The sequence below is a fragment of the Halyomorpha halys genome, unplaced genomic scaffold, assembly GCF_000696795.3.
Source record: "Halyomorpha halys isolate HHAL.00 unplaced genomic scaffold, Hhal_1.1 Scaffold217.1, whole genome shotgun sequence".
Lineage (NCBI taxonomy): Eukaryota > Metazoa > Arthropoda > Insecta > Hemiptera > Pentatomidae > Halyomorpha > Halyomorpha halys.
The window spans coordinates 439,301-455,398 of record NW_027114159.1 but is presented as its reverse complement, the minus strand read 5'-3'; the positions used below and the strand labels follow the sequence as shown (position 1 = coordinate 455,398).

General features: G+C 30.4%; 1 protein-coding gene across 1 annotated transcript in view; it reads left to right on the top strand.

Annotated features, from left to right (window-relative positions):
• Su(var)2-10 (E3 SUMO-protein ligase Su(var)2-10) overlaps nucleotides 1-14,555 on the top strand; it is a gene marked incomplete at its 5' end in the record, with an annotated part of 64,097 nt that extends 49,542 nt beyond the window's left edge. The window contains 1 exon segment of the mRNA XM_067051406.1: nucleotides 14,405-14,555.
• Nucleotides 14,556-16,098: the final 1,543 nt, after the last annotated feature.

Sequence of the window (16,098 nt, the reverse complement as noted above, 5' to 3'; positions counted from 1 at the left end):
TGAAATTTCTACTCTATAATTTATATACATATAATGGTGTGAAGATAGTTGACCGTAGATATATAATAATAGAAACGTCGGCACAAATAAATAATTCATTTGTTTATTTGTGTTTTTTTCCTGCTGACAGCACCCCCCCGACCATCTCCTATTATATACATATAATTTTCTGTAAAAACAAATGTTGGCAAACCTCAAATTTATGTTTAGCATCCTCAAAAACATGGTAGTACAGAATATCATCATTACTTAAAAAATTTCCAATACTTAAACTTAAATACTTAAATGAGTTTAAATAGATAGGCAAGTACATCACGTCCCATAAAGTCACGATTACTCGAGGGGAGTAGGCAGTACAGCAGGCTGAGGACAGTTGACTAGGGCGAGCTACTACACCACTGGCGCCCAGTAGAAAACAGCCAGTTCAGTTCCCCCCAGCACCATGCAATCTGGATCCCCCTTACCGATTACTTCAATACCTATACTGACATTTAAAGTATACTACACCAAACTTTTGTGTTTCATGTTTTCCTATGTACAAACATTCATATAAATTCATTGGCTTTCTATTCATTCATTATACCAAACAAGTTATAAAAAAGTTAAATTACCTAAATAAATTTAAGTTAAAAAAGTTATATTATCTGAATAAACTCCTGAAGGCAGGTGTACAAGGCTTCTTAAACGTCTCACACTAAATTGTGAGTGCTTCTCCTATAACAGTGTTTTCTTTGGTAATGGTAAAGTAATATTGGTCCCACTTGATACAGAACTTCTTTTAAAGTTTAAGAAAACATTCTCAGTTGAGCTCTATCAGTGCGATCTTGTTTAACAGCTGAGATGAGGTCTCTGAAGAATTTCTCCACAAAAGTCAATTTCCTTGTGCATTTGCTTTTATTATTTAGTTCTTGTAGCACTTCACTAGATTCATGCACAAAATCAGGGCATAAATGGCACAAAATGTTATTTAATGCATCACTCAATAAGCCCTCAGTCTGATACATATATGGCAATATTATTGACAGACCCACATGGTTTCTGGGTTTTACTAACCTTCAAACAGTACGTGTCAAAATTTCATGGCATTCTGACTTTTAGTTTAGAGGTTCTATTCGTTTTAGTGACCCCAGTTTTGTAATTTTCAAGACAATGGATAGAAAGGAATTTTGTGTGTTGATTAAATACTGTTTTTTGATGGGGAAAAATACTGTTGAATCCGAACAGTGGCTAGATAAGTATCATGGGGACTCAGCACCTGGGAAATCAACTATTATTGAGTGGTATGCTGAATTTAAACACCGAAGATGCTGAACACTAATTGGCAGTTCTACAAAATAGTTTTAAAAGACTGTAAAATAAAGTTGCTTGACAAGAAACAACAACACGTTGACAATTCAGAGCGCTGTTCAAACAAAATAAAATTGATTTCTTCCATCGATATGTGATAATGGATGAAACATGGAATCACCACTACACCCATGAATAAAAAAGGTTACTCAGCTTTTCACTAAAGATAATTTCACTAGTCTTAAGCCCAATTTAGATAAAAAGGCTTTCTTTGATTTTACGTTTTCCAGTTAGATGCATTGAACACAATTAAACTTGTTCTTACCTAAAAGCACATAAAGATCTTGATCCAAATGTGTTACCCAATAAAAATATGCTCCTCTGGAATTTCAGCATCTATTTCTTTTGGTGAAATATATTTACCTTTTCTTCTGACTTTGAAGGATCCTGAACTTCTACATTATCCTCTGAGTCATAAGCTTCCCTATTGACGTCTTCTTGTTTCTTTAATTCAACAAAAATGTTCCTGATTTTATTTGTTTTATATATTGCATTTGACTAAATGATTTAACTGGAAAAAGTACCGAGAACATGTAATGTGATGAGTCACAGATTCACATAAAACAATCAATAACTGGACGATGGGAGTGGGTGTACTATATGCTCATCATATTTTCCTCTATTTACTTCCAAATTTAAACCATGACTAAAATTAGGAATGACATGACATGAAAATAATTACTAGAAGAACATTAAGAGAATAGAGAAGGGTGTGAGAGTTTTCCAGAACATTAAAGAAATCAGGCTGGGGTATTCCATGCCCTGCATTGCCATTTCAGGGTTATAATTTTTTATGGTATCATAAATTAAAAATTATGTAAATTCTTAATATTTCATTTGCATAGGACAGAGTGCCCTTGATGTACTTAATAATCATTAAATCAGTTTCAGCTGCTTGAATTGGATTCATAAATAAAATTTTATTATTTAGATAAAATAATAGATGTTTCAATTCAAGAGAATCAAATTAAGTTTAGAAATTCTTTTTAAGGGTGGCTCATTCATTGACACAATTGGGATATCAACAAAAACAAATTTCAAACTGAGTTTCCTTGCTCATAATTGAAGACCTGTTTTTAGTGCAGTTAAAATCCCAAAATGTGCAAAATCATGCAATAAATACTCAAAATGTACATATATAAAATTCTCAAACCCTGCAGTAATCAACTTCATTGTTTAATTTATAATATTATTACATGATAAGCCTACCTAACCTTGGTTGAATCAAACTAAACCATTTTTTGTTAGATTTTTATTTAAAATAATATAAATAGGTAATATAATGTAAAAATTAAATTACCATTTCTCACAACTAAGTCAGAGTCTTTCCTCTGATGTTAAAACCAAATACATTGAATGCTCTCTATAACAAGGTTATTATAAAGAGCCTTTTTTTGTTACTAGAAACCTCTGGTTAATACTATTCCAAGAACAATTATCACTTATGGTTCCTTATTTTTTTTTCTTAAAATTCAATTTGACCCTTCATCTTTTAATTCAATGCATACCTTAAATTTGTAAATTTCGAACTATTTATAAATTAAATAATGAATAAATATTGGAGCACATACACTCGTGGTACAAGAGAAATTTAGTTAAAGCATTTTTTGCAGAAAAACTCAAACCGTGGAAAACCACCAAATTTAATTTTATGCAAAATGAAATTAGTGTTATTTAAATGTCTTTTCCAGGATTTGAATTTCTGTCGGGGTTTGGTAGAATTTGAAAGTAGGGAATAACAGATGAAATTTCACGACAATCCAGTTCTATTCGAAATCTTAAATAGCGCATTTATGAGACTTGAGGTCATGAATAGAAATTGGAATAGGTTAAATTGTTTGGAAACCTAAATTTTTTATGCTACCTAAGAGCTGTAACCCATTTAACTACCTTTGTTAAACCTTATCAAGCCCATATCTACAATCTGTTCTGACTTTGACCTTAACATAATCTCTCAACCTATGTTTTAGTCTTTCTTTATCAGTATTATTCATCCAAAATCTAATCATTCTACACACATCTTTATCTTACAAAACAAAATCATCGGCTTTGCTTGCCCTGATATATCCCCTACATGTTTTGTGAATTGCAATTATTATGTTTAATTCACTTTTTATGTCTTGGCTTTTTGGATATACTATATTTCCAACTGAGGAGGGGATGTACTATTCTCAATTTGCCCTAGTATAATATAATCTGTCAGAAAGGAAGGGAACAAAGTTAATATGATATAACTAATTAAAGAAATAATTATAATTTCTTTCTAGTGTGAGGCATTTTGCACATTCAAATTTTTTTTTAATTAATTTAGTAATGTTAGCTTTTTGACAAACTTCAACTACCTCACTAAGGGAATATTGTTGACTTGTTGTTTTAATAATGCCATGGCTGGATAAATAAATAAAGAGGTTTGATACAAAAAATAATTTTGTGAATTAGTGTTTGTATCTCCTCCAGATTTACTAAGCCTTATTTTGAAAGCAGTTTATATATCGCTGATTTTACCATTTTCTTGAAAATACATCTAACCATTTTGATTGAACTCATCATATCTATATACAATTAATATTAATATCACCTAGGTATTATCCTCATTTAAATTCAGTTTAACAGGGCTTAAATGCCGAATTAAAAAAAAAAAAAAAATTTCTAAACCCCTTTCAATTTTTTTGTATTTGAAATAATTAACCATTCATCATTGTTTGCTGTAAAAAACAATAGATAAATATAAAATATTAAAGAATTTGATCACATGCTATAGGTTAAAAATAGTGGTTTCAAGTTCCCAAGGTTGTTATTGTTAATAGACAAGAAGTTATGACTATTCATGGCCGGGGGCTGTAAAGAGGGTTCAACACAGACAGGCTCAGTGACCGTGCACATTTTATCTACATATTCAGTTCGGACATGTTCTTTCCGAAGATAAGGTCTTTTTAATATGTTCACACCTGACTGACACACCTTTACTTATGTCAGAGGTTATTACCACATTACTTGGTCTTGATCTGTAATGGAAGATATAACAAATTGATAGGCCTGAGACATTGATTGTCACATATTTTATCTATCCTTGTATTATATGCTAGACAATATATATAAACAAAGTGTACCATGCTAGAAACAAGAAACTTCAGGGAACAATTCTACTCCTCAGTTGAGATATAAAAGTTCCTATTTTAAACAGTTTTGATGGAATAACTTTAATTATAAAAAAAAACTTAAAAAATTGTATTCTATTGTTTTCCGTTCTGAACTTTTTCATATTAAAATCATTCTATCTCTGGCAAAAAGGGTATCAGAAAACGTTGAGGTGAAAATATAAGGATTAAAAATGGTGTTTGAAATGCAAATAATAGTAATGCTAGGCATCATGGATTGTTTTTTTATGGGATTTAAAGGGCATAAGACCTTGAGGGAAAAATTCTAAAATTAATGTATATAAGCTTTTATTACTATTGATGAACTGATCATACCATTAGATAGATAAAAAAATAAAAAAATAAAAGGAGGTTGATAATAATAGTTAGTTCAAAATGATTTAAGTTTTCTATGAGAGTAGCAGCTATCTCAATGAAGTCATTTTAATACCTCATTTTATTAATATTAACTATAATTATGAGAGATAGTTGACCGTGGATGATGAATGAGGAGAAGATGGTTGGGGTGCGGTCAATGAAAAACACAAATAAGTACGATTAATTAATTAATCTTACCCCTTATTTTCTCCACTTTTATCCATTTTCCTTACCCGTGTTATAAGTTTTGTTCACTATACTTATAATTTGCCTCTTTATCATCTATTATTGTTACATATATTTTCTTCCTCTCAATTTTCATTTTCTTTTCATATTTAAATTTTAAATTAATAATAACTAATATGTTCATACTTCTTTGCATTATATAACTTCATTTTTATTTCATTTCCTTAATTATGTTATTGTACCCACTTTTTCAATTACCTATGTATACATTTTATTTCCCGCTTCTCTCATCACTTCATTTTATTAATTCTATTTTGTAAAATTATTCATTTTATGTGTAAAATTATTCTGTTTATACTTCCTTTTTATTTTTTTATTTTTCTATACTTACTGTGGTTCTATACCTTTCTATACCTGGTTCTATACTTGTTCTGTTTTTAGTCCTGAAGAAGGCTAGAAACTCTAGCCGAAACATTGGCACATTAAAATAAGTTAATCGTACTTATTTGTGTTTTTCATTGACCACACCCCCAACCATCTTCTCATCAATATTAACTATAGATGAACGTCTTCTTTCTTTAATGAGAAGTTAGAATTGGAATTTTTAGGCAGAGGTGTAGGGAACATTTCTCCTAAGCCCTGAGACTCAAACAATATTCATAACTTCTTGTCTATTGTCATAACAACCTCACTACAACTGCATTAAAAGATAGTATTAGTTGTTCATTGTTTAAACTATAAATGGAAAATAATAAGAAGAAGAACCGCCATCATGATTTATAAAGAAGTTGTTTAGAAACTTAACAAGGATTAATTTCAGCTCAAAGTAGAATGGTAAGTGAAAGTTATGTGATGCGCCATGCCAGATATTTAAATATATATTATCCCTCATATCATATTTTGATTATAATTTAATGTTGTTGGAGGAGAAAAAAATTGTTTTAAAGTTTCATTCCATTGTACAGTAATATAATTTAGTGATATTTGTATATCAAAAGAACTAGGAAAAGAAAGATCCTACGGTAATTGGCACAGTCTAAAATATTTTCCCTTTAGTGGTGTCGATAAATAATATCTTGCTCCCACTGATTGTGCATCCTCTTTTCAACCTAGATGGTGAGGAGGATATAGAGAGCTTTCTGAAAATCCTCACCACTGCTTAAGAGGCTCAACTGGAATCCCATTTTCACTTCCAACTTTAATAAAGTTCAGTCTGACAATAGCTTCAACAACACCATGAAATGTTAAGTCTGGTGTCAGCTCTCGGGTTACCAAGTTGTCTAGGCTTGTATCTTCATTTTAAATGGTATCGAAGTGGCAAGATGACTTTTTTTTATTAACCCACTGACTACCTTTTCTGATATGCAGTTGTGGAGGGGTTATCTTTTGTAACCAACCTATATTAATCTATGGGAGAGGGTCAAGTTCTCATTTCATGGGGCAGCCACTAAAGCTCTCCCCAGGCTGGATTTGAACCGGCACTGCTGCAGTTATGAAGTTGCTAAGGTGACGTTTTAGCTCCCTTGGCTACAAATAGCCCATGACAAAATGACTTAAGTCAAAATCTCCTTTGAGATCTTGTAACCATGTGCTGTCATTACATTCTTATAGAAAGCCTCGGTTTTATCCTGTCTCTTGTGCTCCTCCATTTCCCCTAGCTGCGTTCTTCCACATTCTCTCTTCTTCCTATGTTTGGCCTCTGTGGTAAATGCACACTCTACGTCAAACCAAGGAGAATGAACGGCTTGTTTTTCTTTCACCACTCTTTAGACTGCTTTACAGAGAACATCACATTGTCTTGTAGCTTCACTCTCTGATATGTTATTCACTACCATTTTATCCAACTTCTGGTGATATTTACCAACTTCTAAATCCTTTAGCCTGCTCATCACTATCTTTTCCTTCATCATTCCCCTAATTTTTCGGAAATTGTATATCCTTCTAGACTATCAGCTAATGGTCCATGTCCATATTAGTGCCTCATTAGGACCTGCAGCTTATTAATTTGGACCTGTGCTTCCTTCTAATCAGAACATGATTTACACCATGTTCCTTAAAGAATTTTCTTTCCAAAGAATATCTAGCTTTGCAACAACCAGGATTTTAGATCCACCAAAGTTAATAAGCATTTAGCCATTCTCATTTAAGTCATCTTGGGGACTGTTCAATTCTTTAGTTGTTTTGAAGACTTGTTCCTTGACAATCTCCACAGTAAAAGTTTTTTGATCACCTTTGTATCACTTTTGGGACTGCTTTTGAGAGTCTTATGTAACTATTGTAGATTCTTTATAAATTCTATTTATCAGTTATAAATTGTCAGATGGTTCTTCAGTGGGTTTGTAGCAGTTGAGAAAAGTGTAATTTTAGAATTTGCCTTTCAACCACAAGATGGAAATCCATGGACTCACTAGCTTAAAATTTATTGACTACCCATTTCTGATACATGTTGATGTACATGACAGCTGTTGTAGATTCTATGGTATTGCTTCTCCATAAGCATATTTCCTTTCCACCTCAGCTCTTGCATCACAGCTAAGCCAAGGTTGTAGTTTTCAAGTTGGAGTTGCCAGGAGTGATCCCAATCTATACTTAGAGTAAAATATTTCATTGTCTAAAACGGAATTGCTTGAGGTAAAATTAGGGTCTTTTTTTTTTACTTTGGGCTTGGTGCACTGCAGCGTGTAAAGCCTATTGTGCACTGTATCTTAATCGTAACGACCTACTTAAAGCTTAAGATTACTAGATTCTATTAATCTAATTTGTCTTAATAGGTTGATAAATTAGCACTGTTTTGGATCCATGCCAGATAGTGCAAACTTTAAGTCTACTAATGGGTCACACTAGCAGATGATGTGGTACATCATATGTTGGTTAGGTTCATATTAACCAGTATGGATCCATGTGAATTTCCTTAGAGTGACCCTGTCCATTTTTAAAATTAGTTTGGCTGATTTTTGTATAGGTCTTATGTCGTAAGGTTTTTTTTTTTTTTTTGTTTTTTTATGGAGTTAAATTGCAAGCTTTATTCCCAATCCTTCTTTCTCAGCCTGGGTTTGGGACCAGACTAAGGCAGAGTTGATTGCTAACATGCTCTGAGTATAAACGACAGAATATTAAATATTAGAATCTATTGCCTAACGATATCTTCAAGCAACCAAATTCCAATTTACATAATTTTTTCAAACTCCTGAATTGTAAGTTTTGGTCTGTTAATGAAATTTATAATTTTTATTTACTGCTGTAAAAATAAATATGAAAATACTTTTAAATCAATGTGAAATATGGTTGTGTTGATATATGTTGTTATTGATTTAGAAATAACTTATTATTAGAAGCTATTTTTATTTTGTATCTTTTTCGTGATTAATACTAATTTTAGTAATATGTTTTTATAACTTTTTCTTTCGTTTTATAATGATTTAAATAAAAATGTTATGAGTGGTTGTTAACATTATAACAAATCTTATAGCAGTAGTATAAAACATTATTAGCAGTAGCAATATTGAAAGAAATAAAAGACAGTAATAAAAATCATCGAAACCTATTCTAATCCTTGAACATAAAATATTTTTTTCTTAATATTTTATATTAAGGTTGTCTAAACATATAGCTACTCAAAGGAAACTAAACTGGATAGTGATTGAAATTACTAATTTTGTTAGTGATGAGGTTTCACACGGGCCTATTCAAATCAACCACCAGAATAATGATATATAATGAATTGAGTAGTGAACAAGTATTGCTTTATTATATTATTATTGTTGCAGAAGAAATAGAATTGAAGATTTTATGTTCATCCTTATATTGAAAAAAAATTTAATTGCTGATTATTCATTGCTGTAAAAGAACTGTAAATTGTGGATGAATGATTCCTAAATTTCCATCGTACCGATGCGTTTTAGATTGGAGCTGTATAAATATAAAACTGGATATTTGTCTACTTAACCTGCCAATTTGTTCATTTTTTTAGTTAAAGGGATATTATTAATTTTAAAAAATCAATTTATTCTAATAATTTTCAAAATAGATTTTAGCATGAAAGTTGAAGAATGAAGAAATCCAGGTACAATGGACTGATTAATTTTTTTTTTTTATAAGATTGTGAAGGAGGAAGAGGATATTAAAATAAACCAGTCTGTTACGCTAAACTAAAAAAGATTTTATTATATATATAGTTGACCGTATAATTTAAATAAATATAAGAAAATGGTTAGGGTCGTGGTTAAAAAGAACAAATAGTGTGAAACTATTTGTTCTTTTTGACCGTGACCCTGACCATCTTATATAAAAAAAGATTTTAGTATTGTTCACCTTTATTATTTTTTTATTTAATAAAAAAATTTCATTTTTATTTTGATTAGTTATATAAATACTAGTGTAATCCATTGTATCTCATTGATATCAATGATTATAAATCAAATAACATTTTGCAAGATATTTGCCAAAATAAATTTTTAAAATATTTATCTTGTTTTTTAAAAAAAAAAAAATTATTTATACATTTTTGTTTTAAAATCTGTTCTCACCAATCAATTATTACATGGAATAAACTTCACAATTTGGAGAAAAAATACTTATTGTAGTTAGGAACTGATAAAATGAAGGCTTATGACATTGTATCAAACACCTTTATAAATTACAATCATTGATAACCTGAAAAATATTAGCTCATAAAGACGGGAAATGAATGGAACAGTGTTTTCCATCACTGAGTTAATATCAAAGTTAAATTTCCATTACCAACTTATACAGTGGGAGGTTACCTATAAAAATATTGAAGTAAGAGGAAATATACAAAAGATCACCCAGAAAATCAGTAACCTCTTATCTGTGGGAGGGGAAGTGTCTAAGGTGAAGGAATCTCACCTATTTTTGTAGCAGTATACCTGAGGCCCCAGAATGTGCCTCCTCTTCTGTTTTATCCATTTAGCGACAGGGTCACTCTATTCCTTATAAACTAGGTTAGGAGTGGTGTGGAAGCCATTTCTCGTTTTCATGCCAAGGTATGTAACCTCATCACTTCGTCCTAATGTTTCACAAAGTTTATCTTTATTGATAACCGGTGATACCTGTCTGTAGAACCTCTCATGAGTATGGGCTGGGACTTGGTATGGCCATACTCAACTTTCTCCACACAAGATTGGTGCATCTTCAGTCCAAGATAGCTGCCAGCTCATCGACTTAGGCTGTGGCAAGTAACCCTCATTTCTTTTAGCTATTCCAGCAACTCATCAAACACAGGACTGGGCTCTTGCAACCTCTGGAGTAAGTCGGGCCACCAAACACTATCAAAGATGAATAATATGTCAAATAGTATTAGTAATACCTATTTCTCCACTGTCTGTTCCTTGTACTCCCTAATACAATTCTTTTAGTTTAAATCTCTTTATCTTCATATAAAGCTCAATATTGCCGAGGGTATAGTATTTGAGCATACCTCATGTACTTTATTCTTCGTTATTAAGCTTTGGAAACCCTGATTGATCGAATGTTGAGCCTTACCTTTGATTGATACGTTTGCTACTAACAAAACAAACATACATCACACAAAATGCACTTCCCTTTCTCAAAGTCCTTTGAAAAGTTCCAAAGGTGTTTTAACTGGAACTTGAATATATTATCTCATGACTCTTTAGATAAATATCTTTTGTCATAATTAATGTTAATTATTTTTATAATGCAGGAATAATTTCTGTTTGGCATTAATATGTAGCTCCAACCTGCAGAATTACATTTTTTTAAATAAATTTGTTTGATAGCCGTATCTCCCGTCTCCATATCATTCCTACAATAGTCGTGCAATTGGTTTCCACGATTAATAAGATTCACCATCATAATCCATCCATCCATGAATATTATATATATTCATTCTTTAATCTGGAAGGTTATCCTAAAATAGATTTATTGATTACTTCTGTTGGACCTAGTAAACAACAAATCCAATCAAAGAATGTGTTTTACTTATCGATGCTACCCGTCTGTATGGTTAAAGATAGACTTAAAAAAAAATAATAATTCAGTCCTTAAAATATTCAATTATTGTATTCCTCAAACCATTTTCACCATACTATTTTAATGTTTACCTAAATCTGGCAAAGTGGTGATTGACGTATCTGAAATCTGTGTTTTTTTTTTTTGTTTTTTTTTTTACTTGCTTTGAACTTTTTAAGTATAGTCATCAAATTAGTTGTTGTTAAATCTTTTGAACCAGGTTTAAGATGTTAGAGATCCTGAAAAAAAAAAAATCAGATTTATTATAGACTTTTAGTTGCAGACAGTATTTTTATTCAATTAATACATGATTAATAACCATTTCAAAGCTGATTGGTCCTCCATACTTGAACATGTTATTACTAATGAATCCCATTGGTAGATTCTTAATTTAATTATAAAATGTCAAAATTTGATTTCTCTCTGAGGTTATTTATTACTCACTTAAACTTGACTTTATAATATCAGGCTTTTTTGGCTGACAGCTTATTCTTAAGTTTTATTGGTAAGGTAAGTTGGTAAGACAAGTGCATGAATAGGGATATGTGTTGAAGTTGTTTTATCAGGTGAGCTACCATCTATCATAATTGTAGCTCTCAAAACAAAACAAATTTGACATAAATAATTAATTTATGCCCTTGCCCCCAACACGGCACTTACCCTGCTTACCTTAATTTAAATTTTTATATTATATTTTTTTTATTAGAAAGATCGCCTGGGAAACAGTCCAATAAGGTACAAAGTAGTAGAAACAACTATTCATTAGGAAAGAGCTTTGCCCCCACTTTGCAGGGTTAAATGAAAACAAGATTCGAACATTGTAAAGCTTGATAAGGCCATACATAGAAAAATCTAAAAAAAATTATATTAAGAGAATATAAGGGAATTTAATAATTATTAATAACAAGTCAAGTATTGAATAAAATAATTGGAAATGTATTATTCATTATTTTACTTAATGTTAATAATTATTCTATTCATTTAGATTTCTGTTCTCTTAAGTTACTTCATTTAATTTTTTATGCAACTTTCTATGTATATTCTTTATCTATAGTTGTATTTCACATTAGATTTTTTGTTTTCATTGAACCCTGCAGAGTGGAGCAAAACATTAGTGACAAATAAATAGTTACTTCTGGTATTTTATGTTCCCTTTTTAACTGCCACTCAGACCCTCTTCATACAATTAATTACATACAGTCAACTAATAATTCTCTAATAAAACTTTTTATTTTCAATGTTGTAAGTAAGTCACATTCATCTTTTAGTGGAGGTACGTTCCCTTCATTTCTGATTTATTGGTCATCAGTGCCAAATCAGTTAGTGGATATAACTTGTCATTTCTAAGGATCGCAACTATTAAAAAATATATTGATAAGTTTTACATATCTCATTCTTTTTTTTTTAATGCATAGGAGCTCATGTGCATTTAAAAGAAGGAAAGAAAAAAACACTGAAGTAAATTGTTTTAGATTACCTACTTATTTCTAATAAGATAAATCTTATAGGACGTAATAGTACATACATTCATCAAATGTCTTAAAATAATTTTGGGATAGTTTATCTGCCACTACATACTTTGATAGTGGCTATTGCCTCTAATATATGCATGTCAATAATTAAATTTTAGACATGGCTTCTATGTTATCTGTAGATTCTTCCTGACATGAGCATTTAATAAACCCTGTTTGTAGCGAAAGAGGTAAGCTGAGGGCTGAGCCATGGTTAAAGAGGAATGAATCGTAGCAAAGTGGTGAGCTGAGCAAGGAGGTAAATGTAAATAACATTCTACATCCCCACTCTTTTATTACAGAGTTTTAATGAGATATCATCGAATATGATTCGCTTATAAAAACTCGTTAAAAAATATTATAATTAATTTTTCTGTCTCTAAAGAGCCCTCTTCATTCTGGCAATATTTCTGCATGAACATGGAAACATAGGCTACTATTCTTCAATTCATGGGACCAGAATCATTTTCATGATATAATTTTTCACATAGTTATTTGTGGACTGGTGAAAAGTTGTCTTGAAAATTAAAGAATACCAAGGAACAAATCCAGTTAATAAATGGTTTGTATTATTTTAACATCATATCAGATCACCTTAGTTTGATCTACTAGATGGACTATTTTGATCTTTCTGTATTTGGATCCTCTGAAGCCCAATAGCTTTATGTTGTGTGGAGTATTATATTTATAGAATCAACTCTCCCCTATTGTTTATTGACAAATTTTATGAAAACTTGAAACTTTTTTTTTATTTGTAAATCCTTTCAATTTAGTTTTAGTTAAAGGAAAGGAAAATTGGTAATTTGTTATTCCAAACATGCAAAATTTTCTAGTTATGTTTATATGTTTATGTCTATAATATTTTTCTGTGTATGTTTTCTTCCTATTTTCTTGATTATATAACCCGATGTAGCCCATACTATAATATAGTAAACATAACCTAATATGACATCTAGTTTTAGAAAAAGTGTGGATTTAAAATGAATTCAATCTTTTTATTAAGCTCCTATTTTTGTTTCTTTGTATACATTGATATTTTATGGCCTATATTCTTTTCATGAAACTTCTGGAGAAAGTAAATGTAATGAAATTATGGTAGTTATCTTTAACATCCATTCCTCAATTTATGATCATATCTTATGATATAAAAAAATGATTAGATTAAGTGAATATTTGTTGATTTTTGCTGTTGTGAATAATTGTTGATAGTTGTTTCCCATGTGGAATTTGGAAATTTATCTACTCTGAGTGTGTACTCATAAGATTTATCAAATTAAATATTTTTCTTTTTTTTTAAATTAATGTCATATTTTATTTCAATCAACATAATATTCGGAACTCGAAGCTTTATTAAAAAGGTTTACTTTTTTAAAATCTTGATTATAATGTTGTTTTTCAAATTCAATAGACAATATATTTTTACAGTCCTAAAACTGTAATGGATGGCTGGCTGGTAGGTTTGAAATTATTGGATGTTTTATATGTTGATCTGTCAGATTAAATAATCGTACCTTACAATAAGTATCCAACTAAGTGTAACTATTTTTTAATGTTTATGTCATACCTGAATATACATTGTCCATAGCCCTTTGAGTGTAGGTCATTTTTAATATGCCTTTATGAGGTTTTTTCCTTTAGGTTAGATGTCTACAGTTAAAATCAGCTGGTTTCGGTTGTTAACTTACTTAAGGCCTGAAATTGTATCACTTTGTAAACAGTCAATGATTTGTCCTTTTAACCTCTTATATATAGTATATAAGAATAAGTGTCAGTCGTGACTTTTTCTTTATGTCCTATACTCAGGGGGATTTTAATGTATCAAAATTGTATTTTAAATTAATTATATTGTTTTAGGTTTGCTACCTACTGGGGATAGACCAATTAAACCAAACCTTGTGGAAGCTAATTATGGTACTTCCATTGAAGTCATTTGCGAACAATTATATTTTTTAAATTATAAATATAGTCATAATTTTTTAAATGGATAAAAGAAAAATTATTTTCATCCTTGCTCTCTTATTACCATTTTTGAGAGCATTTTATGTATGTATTGTACATTTATTGTTTATTTGTTCCTATTCTTATCATTTTTGATGGAGCGTAATTATATGATTTTTTAAGATATTAAATGTACATATATAATAATTTAGAAATATTGATAGCATTAAAAATGTATATAAGATTTTTTTTTGTTTTTTGTAAATAAATGTTGAAAAGACTTTTAATAAAGTCTGGATCGTTTTGTACCTTTCGACTGTTTGGTGTGATTTTTTTATTTATTGCGAGAGGTTATAACTATTTAATTTTATTTTTAGAATTGATCTGAAAGATTAAGATCGTTAAGATGGTATTACAGCAACTTTTACAAATATTGAATGTTATTCCATATCTGTGTTATAATTTTTAAGCTTTTTGCTGTCCTGTCAACTAATTTATATCCTTATATATAAATGAAATCTACCTGATAGAATTTAAATGTACAATTTTGTAATAATATTTAAATAGAATCTAATAAATTCTGATGTCATGTTTCTCCTAATTTTTCTACCTGATTTTCCTACTGGCAAAATTAATTATTATTACCTAACCTACTAGTACTGCTACTCCTGAGGACTACAAAGGACCTTTCCTCTACTTCTGAGCTCTGAGCTGGATCTTGAAATGCTCCATAAAATTTTTCACAAAACTTGGTGCAGCCTCTTGGTAGTTTTTAAAACCCATACAGGTTTTCATCATGAAGTTTTTTTAAGGTTTCAAGTTTTTTTTCTTGGAGTCTGTGTCATTCTCGTCGTTTGTGGTTTTCTCAATGTTTGACCATATTCCATTGATTTCTCAATGGATCCATCTCCTGAAGTTAGTATAAATGAGAGAGCTTAAACTAATTTTGGGTTTCTCAGTCTTTTGTAGGCTGAGCTTCTTATTCCTCCCTCCAAATTATCCATTGGGCTATGTCTGTGTGGTAAGATTGATTCGGTTATGGGGTAATAGACTACTGCCAATGATAAGGGTCTGTATGCACAGAAGTTCACAAGTTTTTAATTATTGTACATTTAAGATGTTATGAAGACTATATTTACCAATTGTTGGAAAATAGATTACTTCTTTGCAAACCTTAGCATTAAAATGCAGGTATACTAATTATGATTATCTCTGAACGAGGACATGATTTTGTGGTTGTATCTATTGGATCCTTTCATATGAAATGTCTGTTTCTCATAGGAAAGGTTATTTAGTAAAAAAAAACTTTCTGAAATCGAAATATTTTTATGCAAAATATTTACCCTAATTTTCTATATATTTCCCCCAACGTGTTATCAACTTTTCAATACCAGAACTAAACAATTCAGGGTTTTGTGAAGAAATGAAGGCAGAAAATGCATTTTTGACCTAAAAGTCATTTAAAAAAATTTTACCTTTAAGGAAGTTGTCCAAATTCCTGAACAGATTGAAATCTGTTGGAGATAATTCTGTTGAATAAGGGTAGTATGGAAGGACTTCGTAGCACAGCCTGTTTGATTTCTTCGCTGTCTGTTATGAAACATGAAGTC